The following is a 15,227-nucleotide window of genomic DNA, read 5'->3' as shown; positions in this document are numbered from 1 at the left end:
AGAGAATTACGGAGGATTTGCTGGCAGAAAACTTCCCTGGTATCGTGAAAGGTGAGAAGATATCTATCCAAGATGCTCATCGAACTCCACATAAGGTAGATTTTAAAAGAAAGTCATGAACACATAATCAAACTTGCCAAAACCAAAGATAAAGGGAGAATTTTAAGAGCAACTAGGGATAAACGAAGTCACCTACAAAGGAGAGTCGAAAAGAATAAGTTCAGACTACTCGTCCGAAACTATGCAGGTAAGAAGGCAGTGGGATGACTTATCTAAGAAATTGAAGGGAAAAAATTGCCAGCCAAGAATCACATATCCAGCAAAACTGTCTCTCAAATGTAAAGGTGAAATTAGGATATTTCCAGATAAACAGAAGTTCAGGGAAGTCGTAAAAACCAAACCAAAACTGCAAGAAATACTAAAGGGAGTCCTTTGGTTAGAAAATCAGTAATATCGGGTATCAACCCAAGACTAGAATACTGGATATAGCAATCAGAAGTCAACCCAGATAGGGAAATCACAAAAATAAATCAAGATAAAAACAAAACGCTTAAAACAGGGAGACAGCGATGTTACTATGTAATAGAGGACAACATTAAAACAATAAAGAGGGACTACGAAGTGTAGTCATGGGTCTTTCATATAGAGAAAAGACAAGGTGATACGAAGAAATAAAAGTTAGGTTTAAATTTATAAATATAGGGGTAAATAATAAGGTAACCACAAAGGAGACAAACTGTCCTACACATCAAAATAAAATACAAGAAAAAAATAGAGACTCCTTGGAAACAAAATCAACAACAACGAATAGGAGAAAAGGACAATATGTAAAGATACTCAGGGCATAAAATTAAGCGGGAAAAAGAAACTGACAACAACACTGAAAAAAAGACATCAAAATGATAGCACTAAATTCATACCTCTCCATAATTACGCTGAATGTAAATGGCCTAAATGCACGTATAAAGAGACAGAGAGTGGCAGAATGGATTAGAAAACACGATCTGTGTATCTGCTGCCTATAAGAGTCTTACAGTCTTACCTTAGACTTAGAGACACAAACAAAAACTCAAAGGATGGAAAAAAAGTATATCATGCGAACAACAATTAAAAAACAGCAGGCGTGTCAGTATTAATTTCTGACAAAATAGACTTTAAAGTTAAATCCATCGTAAACGATAAGGAAGGATACTATATAACGATAAAGGGGACAATATACCAAGAGGATATAACCATACAATTTGTGCACCCAGTGATTGGGCTGCAAGATACATAAAACAAACGCTACCAGCATTGAAAAGTGAGATAGACAGCTCCACAATAATAGTAGGAAACCTCAACACACCACTTTCAGTGAAGGACAGGACATCCAGAAAAAAGCTCAGTAAAGACACGGAAGATCTAAATGCCACAATAAACAAACTTGACCTCATAGACATGTACAGAACACCCAACAGCAGCCAAGTGTACTTTCTTTTCTAGTGCACGTGGAATATTCTCTAGGATAGACCACATATTTGGTCATACAGCAAGCCTTAGCAGAATCCAAAACATTGAAATATTACAAAGCACCTTCTCTGACCATAAGGCCATAAAAGTAGAAATCAATAACAGAAAAAGCAGGGAAAGGAAATCAAACACTTGGAAATTGAACAATACCCTTCTCAAAAAAGACTGGAGTATAGAAAACATTAAGGATGGAATAAAGAAATTCATAGAATCCAATGAGAATGAAAACACTTCCTATCAGAAACTTTGGGACACAGCAAAAGCAGTGCTCAGAGGTCAACTTATATCAATAAATGCACACAAAGAAAAAGAAGAAAGGGTCAAAATCAAAGAATTATCCCTAAAACTTGAACAAATAGAGGAGAACAAACAAACCAACAAAAAAACCTCAGGCAGCAGAAGAAAACAAATAATAAAAATTAGAGCAGAATCGAAATAGAAAATAGAAAAACAGTTGAAAGAATTAACAAGACCAAAAGCTGGTTCTTTGAAAAAATCAACAAAATTGAAAAACAACTGGCGAAACTCACAACAGAAAAATAGAAGAGGAAGCAATTAGCCCAAATAAGAAATGAGATGGGCCATATCACAACAGATCCAACTGAAATTAAAAGAATCATATCAGATTACTGTGAAAAATTGTACTCTAAGAAATTTGAAAACCTAGAAGAAATGGATGAATTCTAGAAACACATTACCTACCTAAAGTAACACAGAGGTCAAACAACTATATAGACTCATAACGAAAGAAGAGATTGAGTTCTACCATACTTTCGGAGAAGAGTTTACACCACTACTGCTAAAGGTATTTCAGAGCATAGAAAACCACGTAATTCTCCCAAACTCATTCTATAAAGCCAGCGTATTCTGGTTACCAAAACAAGGAAAAGACACCACACAAAAAGAAAACTCCAGACCTATATCCCTAATGAACTTAGATGCAAACATCCTCAACAAAATTCAAGCCAATAGAATTCAACAACATGTGAAAAAAATAATTCACCATGACCAAGTGGGATTCATACCAGGTATCCAGGGATGGCTCAACATTAGAAAAACAATTAATGGAATCCATGATATAAATAAAAGACAAGAATCACATGATTTTATCAATTGATGCAGAAAAGGCATTTGACAAAGTTCAACACTCATTCATGATAAAAACTCTCAGCAAAATAGGAATAGAACGCAAATTCCTCAACATAATAAAGGGTATTTATACAAAGCCAACAGCCAACATCACCCTAAATGAAGAGAGCCTGAAAGCATTCCCATTGAGATCGGGAACCAGACAAGGATGCCCTTTATGACCACTGTTACTCAACATTGTGCTGGATGTCCTAACCAGAGCAATTAGGCTAGATAAAGAAATAAAGAGCATCCAGGTTGGCAAAGAAGTCAGAGTATCTCTATTTGCAGATGACATGATCCTTATACACAGAAAAGGCTAAGAAATCCTCCAGAAAACTACTGAAACTAATAGAAGAGTTCAGCAGAGTATCAGGATAGAAGATAAACATACAAAACTCAGTTGGGTTCCTTTACATCAACAAAAAGAACCTTGAGGAGGAAATCACCAAAGCAATACCATTTATGCTAGCCCCCAAAAAGATAAAATACTTAGGAATAAATCTTAGCAGAGATGTAAAAGACTTGTACAAAGAAAACTACAAAACACTTCTGCAAGAAACCAAAAAAGACCTACGTAAGTGGAAAAACATACCTTACTCATGGATAGAAAGACTTAACATTGTAAAAATGTCTTTTCTACCAAAAGCGATTTGCAGATTTAATGCAATTCCGATCCAAACTCCAAAGACATTTTCTAATGAGATGGAGAAACAAATCACCAACTTCATATGGAAGGGAAAGAGACCTCGGATATGTAAAGCATCACTGAAAAAGAAGAACATAGTGGGAGGCCTCACTCTACCTGATTTTGGAACCTGTTATACCACCACAGTAGTCAAAAAAAACAGCCTGGTACTGGTACAACAACAGATACATAGACCAATGGAACAGAATTGAGAATCCAGACATAATTCCATCTACAGATGAGCAGTAGATATTTGACTAAGACCCAAAGTCAGTTAATTGGGGCAAAGACAGTCTTTTTAACAAATGGTGCTGGTATGACTGGATATCCATCTCCAAAAAAAGGAAAGAAGACCCATACCTCACACCATGCACAAAAATGAACTCAAAATAGATCAAAGACCTAAATAGAAAATTTAAAATGATAAAGATCATTTTAAACAGTACTAGCATCTGAGTTTATTTGAAGGCATCCTGTCCTAGTTTGTTGTTACAGTGTATTTTGGATGTAGGCTTTCTTTTGGAGAGGAAAGAAAGGTGAAGGTGGAGGAGGCAGGAAGGAGGCTGTTCAGAAGAGCAGTCAGGAAAGTGCTCTTCATGGAGGGATCTTGTAATGTGAAAGTCACGCATTCATAAGTAGACCAGAGGACATAGAGAAGTAACCCCCCAAATCAAAATATCTTTTCAAATGACTGCTGATCCAGAAGAGTTGTTGCAGGTGATTAATGAAGACCAGAGACTGTTTGCACAAGTCTCTTTGTTCTAGAGCCTTTCCTTTTCTGTCTCCTCTCTTTTGGAATATGGAAAAAAGTTGTCTTCAACATAATGCCTTTGATAAATGCTTTACTTTAATACGTGTGTTCTTTTGTTACTCTTCAGAACTGTATGTCGGAAAGGTGAAAAAGGCTGTAATCCTGATCCAGACCCGAGTGATGTACGTTATTTTAATAGAAAGCACCAACTTGACTCTAAGGCAGAGTCAGTGCAGGTATTAGATGTAAACCATCCTGGCAGGCTTGCGTTCACCCTTGCGGTGTTTTCTGGCCTCTGTAGTGTTAGATACACTTGCAAAGCTTATAACAAATGTGGACAGATCTTGGATCTAATATGTGGAGAAGCCGTCTTAGACAGGTAGCCTTGTTTATTTATATCCTCTCTACCCTGTGTTTATAGTACTAAGTGTTAAGTTTTTACTAGAAGGAAAGGGGCACTTCTGTGTAGCAGAAAGGGGACAGTGAGAGAAGCTGTTTTAGTAGATAGGTTGGTGTCTTAGTCATCTAGTGCCACTGTAACAGAAATGCCACAAGTGGATGGCTTTAACAAAGAGAAATTTGTTCTCTCACACTTTAGGCGTCCAGAAGTCGAAATTCATGATGCTAGCTCCAGGGGACGGCTTTTTGTCTGTGTGAGCTCCGAGGGAAGGTCCTTGTCATCAATCTTCCCATCCTAGGAGCGTCTCAGTGCAGGGGCCTTGTGTCCAAAGGAAGCGCTCCCCTCCTGGTTCTGCATTCTTGGTGGTAGAAGCTCCCCATGTCTCTGTACTCACTTCTCCCTTTTATATCTTGAAAGAGATCGATTTAAAATACAAACTAATTTTGTAGATTGAGTTTTGCCTCATTAACATGACTACCCCTAATCCCACCTCATTACCATCATAGAGGTAGGATTTACAATGCATAGGAAATTACATCATATGACTGACTGGTGGACAGTCATACAATACTGGGAATCATGGTCTAGCCAAGTTGACAAACATTTTAGGGGGGACACAATTCAATCCATGAGAGCTGGTGTTTGAATAGTTGAAATTTTCATTCCAGTGCTGCTCAAAGTGTGGTCCTAGCAGCATCAGCATTATCTGGGAACTTGTTAAAGATGTAAATGATTGGAGCTCAACCCAGACCTCCTGAATCAGAAACTTGGGGTTGGAGCTCGATAATCTGTGTTTTAACAAGCCCTCCATGATTCTGATGTATGTTAAAATTCGGGAGTACTGCTCTAGTGATGCGTGATATGGTGAAATCTTATGCATAGTGTCTGTGTGTGTATGGAGGGCAAGGGTTAAGGAAGTGTTTTATCAGGTAGTCGGAGGATGAGTAAGACTGTCTTGTGATATACTTTTGGATTATTTTCCCAGTCCATGGTGTAAGCCTTTAACTATGCTGTCCAGTACAGTAGCCACCAGCCACATGTGGCTATTTATTTTTAAATTAATATAATTAAATACAATTAAAAAACTTATTCAGTCGAAGTAGCTACCTTTCAAGTGCTTAGAAGCCGCATGTGCTTAGTGTTGCCTTATTGGAGAGCACAGATGTAGAGCATGTTCACCATCACAGAAAGTTCTATTGGACAGCACTGTTTCAGCCTGTAATGACCCCTGTTTGACTCATACAGGCTGGAAACCCCCACTTGTAGTGATAGTGTGTTCTAGTTAAGTCAAGACCTCAACTCCTTTAAAGCAGAATTGAGTTTTGGACTTCTGTCCCCAAACCCCCGCCCTTGCTCCGCTGACCTTTGAAGTATTTAGTTTATCCTGGAAACTTCTTTGCTTTTGGTCCAGCCCAGTTGAGCTGACCTTCCGTGTATTGAGTATTGACCTTCCCTTCACCTAAAGTAGTTCTTATCTACTAACTAATCACTAAATAACCATCTCCCTCCCTCCCTCCTTCCCCCCCGTAACCACAACAGTATGTGTTCTTCTCAGTTTATACTATTTCTCAAGATCTTATAGTAATGGTCTTATACAATATTTGTCCTTTTGCCTGTGACTAATTTCACTCAGCATAATGCCTTCGAGGTTCCTCCATGTTATGAAATGTTTCACAGATTTGTCACTTCTTTATCGATGCGTAGTATTCCATTGTGTGAATGTACCACAATTTATTTAACCATTCATCCGTTGATGGACACCTTGGTTGCTTCCAGCTTTTTGCTATTGTAAATAAACATGGGAGTGCATATATCTGTTCATGTGAAGGCTCTTATTTCTTTAGGGTATATTCCGAGGAGTGGGATTTCTGGGTTGTATGGTAGTTCTATTTTTAACTGTTTAAGAAAACGCCAGATAGATTTCCAAAGTGGTTGTACCATTTTACATTCCCAACAGCAGTGTATAAGAGTTCCAATCTCTCTGCAGCCTCTCCAACATTTATTATTTTGTTTTTTTTGGCTTAATGCCAGCCTTGTTGGAGTGAGATGGAATCTCATCGTAGTATGAATTTGCATTTCTCTAATGCCTAATGATCGAGAGCATTTTCTCATGTATCTGTTAGCTGCCTGAATATCTTCTTTAGTGAAGTGTGTGTTCATATCCTTTGCCTACTTCTTGATTGGGTTGTTTGTCTTTTTGTGGTTGAGTTTTAACAGAATCATACAGATTTTAGAGATCAGGCACTGGTCGGAGATGTCATAGCTGAAAATTCTTTCCCAATCTGTAGGTGGTCTTTTTACTCTTTTGGTGAAGTCTTTAGATGAGCATAGGTGCTTGATTTTTAGGAGCTCCCAGTTATTTAGTTTCTCTTCATCATTTTTGGTAATATTTCGTATTCTGTTTATGCCTTGTATTAGGGCTTCTAACATTGTCCCTATTTTTTCTTCCATGATCTTTATCGTTTTAGTCTTTATGTTTAGGTCTTTGATCCACTTGGAGTTAGTTTTTGTGCGTGGTGTGAGGTATGGGTCCTGTTTCATTTTTTTGCAAATGAATATCCAGTTATGCCAGCACCATTTGTTAAAAAGACTATCTTTTCCCCAATTAACTGACACTGGGCCTTTGTCAAATATCAGCTGCTGATATGTGGATGGATTTATATCTGGGTTCTCAATTCTGTTCCATTGGTCTATGTGTCTGTTGTTGTACCAGTACCAGGCTGTTTTGACTACTGTGGCTGTATAATAGGTTCTAAAATCAGGTAGAGTGAGGCCTCCCACTTTCTTCTTCTTTTTCGGTAATGCTTTACTTATCCGGGGCTTCTTTCCCTTCCATATGAAGTTGGAGATCTGTTTCTCCATCGCATTAAAAAATGTCGTTGCAATTTAGATTGGAACTGCATTGTATGTATAGATGGTTTTTGGTAGAATAGACATTTTTACTATGTTAAGTCTTCCTATCCATGAGCAAGGTATGTTTTTCCACCTATGTAGGTCCTTTTTAGTTTCTTGCTGTAGTACTTTGTAGTTTTGTTTGTATAAGTCTTTTACATCTTTGGTAAGATTTATTCCTAAGTATTTTACCTTCTTGGGGCCTACTGTGAATGGTATTGATTTGGTTATTTCCTCTTTGATGTTCTTTTTGTTGATGTAGAAGAATCCAAGTGATTTTTGTATGTTTATCCTATAACCTGAGACTCTTCTAAACTCTTCTATTAGTTTCAGTATTTTTCTGGAGGATTCCTTAGGGTTTTCTGTGTATAAGATCACGCCATCTGCAAATAGAGATAATTTTACTTCCTCCTGGCCAATCCGGATGCCCTTTATTTCTTTGTCTAGCGTAGTTGCTCTGCCTAGGACATCTAGCACAATGTTGAATAAGAGCGGTGATAAAGGGCATCCTTGTCTGGTTCCCTTTCTTAAGGGAAATGCTTTCATGCTCTCTCCATTTAGAGTGATTTTGGCTGTTGGCTTTGTATAGATGCTCTTTATTATGTTGAGGATTTTTGTTAAATACCTATTTCCCTGAGAGTTTTTATCATAAATGGGTGTTGGACTTTGTCAAATACCTTTTCTGTATCAATTGATGAGATCATGTGGTTTTTGTCTTTTGTTTTATTTATATGGTGGATTACATTAATGGTTTTTCTAATATTAAACCAGCCTTGCATACCTGGTATAAATCCCACTTGGTCATGGTGGATTATTTTTTTTTTTTTTTGATATGTTGTTGAATTCTATTGTCTAGGATTTTGTTGAGGATTTTTGCATCTATGTTCATGATGGATATAGGTTTGTCATTTTCTTTTTTCATGATGTCTTTACCTGGTTTTGGTATCAGGGATATGGTGGCTTCATAGAATGAGTTAGGTAGTATTCCGTCATCTTCTATGCTTTGAAATACCTTTAGTAGTGGTGGTGTTAACTCTTCTCTGAAAGTTTCGTAGAACTCTGCAGTAAAGCCATCTGGGCCAGGGCTTTTTTTTTGTTGGGAGTTTTTTGATTACCGTTTCAATCTCTTTTTTTGTTATGGGTGTATTTAGTTGTTCTACTTCTGATTGTGTTAGTTTAGGTAGGTAGTGTTTTCCTAGGAATTCATCTATCAAATTTGTTAGAGTACAATTTTTCATAATAATCTGATATGATTCTTTTAATTTCAGTTGGGTCTGTTGAGATGTGGCCCATCTCGTTTCTTATTCGGGTTATTTGTTTCCTTTCCTGTATTTCTTTAGTCAGTCTGGCCAATGGTTTATCAATTTTGTTAATTTTTTCAAAGAAGCAGCTTTCGGCTTTGCTAATTCTTTCAGTTGTTTTTCTGTTCTCTAATTCATTTAGTTCAGCTCTAATTTTTATTATTTGTTTTCTTCTGGTGCCCGATGGATTCTTTTATTGCTCACTTTCTATTTGTTCAAGTTGTAGGGACAGTTCTCTGATTTTGGCTCTTTCTTCTTTTTGTATGTGTGCATTTATTGATATAAATTGACCTCTGAGCCCTGCTTTTGCTGTGTCCCAGAGGTTTCGATAGGAAGTGTTTTCATTCTCGTTGCATTCTATGAATTTCTTTATTCCGTCCTTAATGTCTTCTATAACCCAGTCTTTTTTCAGCAGGGTGTTGTTCAGTTTCCAAGTATTTGATTTCTTTTCCCTAATTTTTCTGTTATTGATTTCCACTTTTATGGCCTTATGGTCTGAGAAGATGCTTTGTAGTATTTCGATGTTTTGGATTCTGCAAAGGTTTGTTTTATGACCTAATATGTGGTCTATTCTAGAGACTATTCCATGTGCACTAGAAAAAAAGGTATACTTTGCAGCAGTTGGGTGGAGAGTTCTATATGTCAATGAGGTCAAGTTGGTTGATTGTAGCAATTAGGTCTTCCGTGTCTCTATTGAGCTTCTTATTGGATGTCCTGTCCTTCTCCGAAAGTGGTGTGTTGAAGTCTCCTACTATAATTGTGGAGGTGTCTATCTCACTTTTCAGTTCTGTTAAAATTTGATTTATGTATCTTGCAGCGCTGTCATTGGGTGCATAAATTTTTAATATGGTTATATCTTCCTGGTCAATTGTCCCTTTTATCATTATGTAGTGTCCTTCTTTATCCTCTGTGGTGGATTTAACTTTAAAGTCTATTTTGTAAGAAATTAATATTGCTACTCCTGCTCTTTTTTGCTTATTGTTTGCTTAATATATTTTTTTCCATCGTTTGAGTTTTAGTTTGTTTGTGTCTCTAAGTCTAAGGTGTGTCTCTTGTAGGCAGCATATAGATGCATCGTGTTTCTTTATCCAGTCTGAGACTCTCTGTCTCTTTATTGGTGCATTTAGTTCATTTACATTCAGTGTAATTATAGATATGTGTTTAGTGCTGTCATTTTGATGCCTTTTTATGTGTGTTGTTGACAATTTCATTTTTCCACTTACTTTTTTGTGCTGAGACGTTTTTCTTTGTAAATTGTGTGTTCCTCATTTTCATAGTAGTTGACTTCATGTTTGCTGAGTCGTTAGTTTTTCTTGGTTTTTATTTTGAATTATAGAATTGTTAGACCTCTTTGTGGTTACCTTAATATTTACCCCTATTTTTCTAAGTAAAACCCTAACTTGTATTGTCCTATATCGCCTTGTATCCCTCTCCATATGGGAGTTCTATGCCACCTGTATTTAGTCCCTCTTTTTGATTACTGTGATCTTTTACATATTGACTTCAATGATTCCCTGTTTTGAGTGTTTTTGTCTTTTTAAAATTAATCTTAATTTGCTTTTGTGATTTCCCTATTTGAGTTGATATGAGGATGTTCTGCTCTGTGACCTTGTGTTGTGTTGTTATCTGACGTTATTGATTTTCTGACCAATTTCCTTTAGTATTTCTTGGAGCTTTGGTTTGGTTTTTGCAAATTCTCTAAGCTTGTGTTTATCTGTGAATGTTTTAATTTCGCCTTCATATTTGAGAGAGAGTTTTGCTGGATATATGATCCTTGGCTGGCAGTTGTTCTCCTTCAGTGCCCTGTATATGTCATCCCGTTGCCTTCTTGACTGCATGGTTTCTACTGAGTAGTCTGAACTTATTGATTCTCCTTTGTAGGAGACCTTTCTTTTATCCCTGGCTGCTTCTAAAATTTTCTCTTTATCTTTAGTTTTGGCAAGTTTGATGATAATATATCTTGGTGATTTTCTTTTTGGATCAGTCTTATATGGGGTTCAGTGAGCATCTTGGATAGATATCATTTTGTCTGTCATGATGTCAGGGAAGTTTTCTGCCAACAGATCTTCAACAATTCTCTCTCCATTTTCTGTTATCCCTCCCTGTTCTTGGACTCCAATCACATGCAAGTTATTCTTCTTGATAGAGTACCACATGATTCTTAGTGTTTCTCCGTTTTTTTTAATTCTTTTATCTGATTTTTTTTCAGCTATGTGGGTGTCCATTCCCTTGTCCTCCAGAACCCCCACCCTGCATTCCAGTTGTTCAAGTCTGCTCCTCTGACTTCCTATTGAGTTGTCTAATTCTATAATTTTACTGCTAATCTTTTGGATTTCTGAATGCTGCCTCTCTATCGATTCTTGAAGCTTATTAATTTTTCCACTATGCTCTTGAATAATCTTTTTGAGTTCTTCAGATGCTTTATCAGTGTGTTCTTTGGCTTTTTCTGTAGATTCCCTTATTTCATTTCTGAGGTCATCCCTGATGTCTTGAAGCATTCTGTAAATTAGTCTTTTATATTCTGCATCTGGCAATTCCAGGATTGTATCTTCATTTGGGAAAGGTTTTGATTCTTTAGTTTGGGGAGTTGTAGAAGCATTCATGGTCTGCTTCTTTATGTGGTTTGATATCGACTGCTGTCTCCGAGCCATCTCTAAGATATTGTAGTGATTTATTCTATATTTGCTCACTGAGTCTTATCTTGTTTTGTTTTGTTTCAATATATGTAGATGGGCTACTAGATTGTGCTGTCTTGATTGTTGTAGCCCTTGACTTACTTATGACCTATTACCAGCTGGTTTGGGCTGTTACCAAATACATAAGTCTAAGAGTCCATTCACTACTCTTGAGTAGAATCTGATTTTAGGTCATCAAGTGTGTGGTGCATACTGTCACGTATCCACCTGAAAGGTAATGGTGATAGTTGTGTGCACCAAATTCTAGTAGCAGCAGGGGCTCACACTCCGGGGGGTGGGGGGGGCAGGGTGCTGACAGGCTTCTCCCAAGTGCCGGTGAGGTAGGTGTGTCTCTATTCCTAAAGCACTTTGGTGGTTGGGCTCTGCAGCTGTACCTTAGACCCCCAATGCAAGTACCTGTACAGATTGGTAGGTGTCACCATCGTCAGACCCCTAAGGCAGGAGGCTAGGTGGTCTGGGGGGAGCTTTAGCCCTCAGTTCCCTGTTGTGGGTCAGTGAGGGCTCTGTTGAATACGCAGAGATATCAGACCTGGGAAACTTGTCTTTCCAGTAAGCTGCTAAAACAATTACAGTCAGATCCCTATCAGAATTGCCCTTGCATTATAATAGCCGCCTTGTTCCCTGTATGGATGAAAGCCCCAAACTGTGGATCACATATGCTTGGCTGGAGCTGATTCTGTGTTTTTACTCCAATTAGGGAAGGATTTTTGGTCCCTGGGTTTTTTGTAGCTGATTCTCTCAGGCCAGGAGAATGGGTTAGGAAAAGACCAAAAAAGAAAAGAAAGAAAAACCGCAGTGCAATTCGCTCTCTGGCTCAGGAAATTCCAATGTTAATGAAGCCGCTTGGGAAGGGGAGGGGAGGGTTCGGATAAATAGGAGAGAGTAGCACCCCAGAATATAGACAAAGTTACTTATCCTGCTTGGGATGACTGTTTTATCTGAGATTCCTGAGGGGCGCTTCGACTGTGTGCACTGGCTGCATAGAGATTGCCCCTGAGGGTCAGGCCCGCGTCCCGTGCTTACGCTGTCCCAGAAGCCGTGGTTAGTTCCTCTGCTCCCAGTCCAAAGCCCAGGGCCAAGTTTCCCTGGCTGGGACGCCGCACTCCCAGCTCCAAAACCAGTCACTGCCTCCCGGTGTCTTCTCCTCCTGTCAGCCGTGTTGCTGCGTTGTATGCACTGGCTGGGCTTCTCTCGAGGTCACTTCTTGGGGGTAGGGCCATGTGCCACGTTTGTGCTGTCTCAGGATGCCGTGCTTAGCTCCGCTGCGCCCGGTCCAAAGCCCGGCGCAAAGGTTTCCTGACTGGGACGCTGGCTCCAGACTCCAAAAACAGTCACTGCTTCCCCGTGGTTGTTCATTCTCAGTCTCTGTCACTGAGGTCAGTTCTTTAGGTCTGTGTTTGATGGGAATCATGGCCTAACCAAGTTGTTACACATAATACAATTTTGGGGTGACAATACAATCCATGACATAGGGTGAGAAGAAATTTAAAGTCTCATTAGTATTTTTTTTTAATACCAAAGTTTTATTGTGAAATAAGAAACAGATATAAAAAGGGGAGGGGAGAAGGGATGTAGGCAAAGAATGCAAATGTGCTTTCCAAAGTGCAAAAGAAATTAGGCTCTGAGTGTCTGGTTGCAGTTAGACGTGGTGGTAGATACGGATTCCATGTAAAAGCTGGAATCCTTCAGGGAGTGGGATGGGGTGAGGTTTCCTTTTAGGTGCTGAGGTTTACCTAGAGGCTAGACAGGACGTGGCTAGGCCAGCAGAAAAGGAAGTAGGAAATTCCTTCCCCTTAACCAGCTGCCTAGTCAATCCATCAACCAACAGGGACAGGGGACCAGCACTCCCCAGAGGCCAAGTCCCAGATGCCATGTAATCTGAGAAGGTTTTAAGGCCAGGCAGCCTGGTGACTTCCAGCCCTACGGGATCTTTGAGTCATACATATATCATTTCATTAACCTCACAGCAAACCCCACGAGGTAGGTGGTAGGTATCAGCATTTTATAGACATACACATTGCTGTCAGGAGAAATAAAACCCCTTGAGATAGTTCCCCTGGCTAGTCTGTTACTGGTCTAGGCTTCCAACCCAGGTATGGTAAGTTCTATGACTGCTTTTAAAATCTAATTCTTACGTGCAGGAACGCCATCCTATCTCTTCCAAGTATTCCTTATAGTAAAAACCTTACAATCTAAGCTGGATTGTCCCAGCTCCCTCATGCCCCCCAGAACACCAGTGTAGGCCAGCTTCTTTAGTGGAGGCCCATGCCAAGGTAAGTGAAGAGTTCTTGAGTGTTTTCGAGACACACCTGTATCAAGTAGGCGGTCAAGCATATGAATTTCAAAATGGTAGGAAAGGAGGGCAGGGACAGGGTGTGTAAATGGGGGACAGGAAGTGAAGGACGTCAGTCTGAGTCAGGCCCCTCTCTCTTGAACATTAGTTTTTTACAGTGGGTGGTAGATTCCCCTTTCCTAGAGTTTGGAAGGCTGCATTGATCCCTGCTCCCCTCTGACTGCTTCCCAGCCTGGGCATCCTTCAGCTCCAATGCCTCGTTCAACTCTAGGAACATCTTGAAGCATTCATGCCCATGGATCTTAAGGGTGAAATATTTTTCGTCCACTGGCTTCTTCTTTGGCTCGGTAGAGGAGCTGGTGCTGGTGGGCAGTGCTTACTCAGTGATCCTCTCAGAGGCTGGCTCCCACTTGTTGTGGAAATTTTCTTCCTCTGTACGTCTGTCTCTCCCAGAACAGTACAAATATGCACCTCGAAACTGTTGTGTCCTAGCAGATTACCATCGGAGTCTTCCAGTGTGATGATGGTGAGGATGGGTTCCCCCCCCCCCATGCAGGAGCTGCTACACATGAAGTTGAAGTGGATGGTGGTAGTCAGAACCGACCTGAGGTAGCTCATAGGGTACCCCACACTATGTCGAAGAGTAATGGTGTCCTACAAATATCAGCACGCAGGATTCCTCCCACCTGGATAAGATGCTGAGGAGCGGCCAGGCCATCGCTATAGTCGGAGTAGCACTCAAGATGGGGGCAGTGCTGCACGACCTCTGTCATGTGCTGACATCTGGTAGATGGCCATGGTGTGAACACAGGTGCTGGGGTGGAGTGGGGTGGTGAGCTGAGCTACGGCTGCACTGGACAGGTCTTTGCCAGCTGGCAGAACAGCTTGTTAAGGTCAGGGGAGTACGTGCAGGTGACAGACTTGGCTGTCCCAGAATGCAGGAAGCCAAGATGGAAACCACAGTTGCTGCAGTAGGTCTTCTGGGAAGGGACAGAGGATGAAAGTGTCTAGGAGGTGGCTGGTGTAAGGGTGGCTGGTGCAGGGGCTGCTGATATTCCTTGAGCCCCAGCTTGGCTTTCTAGCCAGTCTGCAGCATCTTCTGGGAGTAGCAGATCGTCTACTGCCTCCGCTGCTGGGGACAGTGAGGGGGACAGAACCAGCTTCTCAGGAAGGAGTTTCCCCAAGTACGAAAAAGTCTCTTGACTCAGAAGGAGCTCAGTACTGAGATCTGACTCGGGCTCCTCCATTGCAGCTCCAGGGAAGTCAGTCTGTCCATGGAACCTCAGGGAAGTATGTAACAGTCCTGGGAAGGAAACTCCAAGCCCAGAAAGCAGGTGCCCCCAGAGCCCAGCAGCTAGCTGTGCCCCGGGTGGTGGCTTTGCACTTTTGACACATTAAGATTACTTCCCAGATAGTTATGCATTATCTTAGAATCACAAAGTCATAGCTAGAAAGAATCCCAGAGATGGTATAATTCAAACTTTTCATTTTATAGACAGGAGGTTTCAATTCAGAAACTAGGTGACCTGACCAAGCTAACAGAGCTAGTTAGTGGCAGAAAACAAGGGG

At 40.1% G+C, this 15,227-nt stretch overlaps 1 pseudogene; it reads right to left on the bottom strand.

Annotated features, from left to right (window-relative positions):
• Positions 1–13,679: 13,679 nt before the first annotated feature.
• LOC100666240 (cellular tumor antigen p53-like) lies at positions 13,680–14,456 on the bottom strand (annotated as a pseudogene).
• Positions 14,457–15,227: the final 771 nt, after the last annotated feature.

The sequence above is a fragment of the Loxodonta africana genome, unplaced genomic scaffold, assembly GCF_030014295.1.
Source record: "Loxodonta africana isolate mLoxAfr1 unplaced genomic scaffold, mLoxAfr1.hap2 scaffold_596, whole genome shotgun sequence".
Lineage (NCBI taxonomy): Eukaryota > Metazoa > Chordata > Mammalia > Proboscidea > Elephantidae > Loxodonta > Loxodonta africana.
The sequence above is the reverse complement of the archived record's forward strand: the minus strand, read 5'-3'. Positions and strand labels throughout refer to the sequence as shown.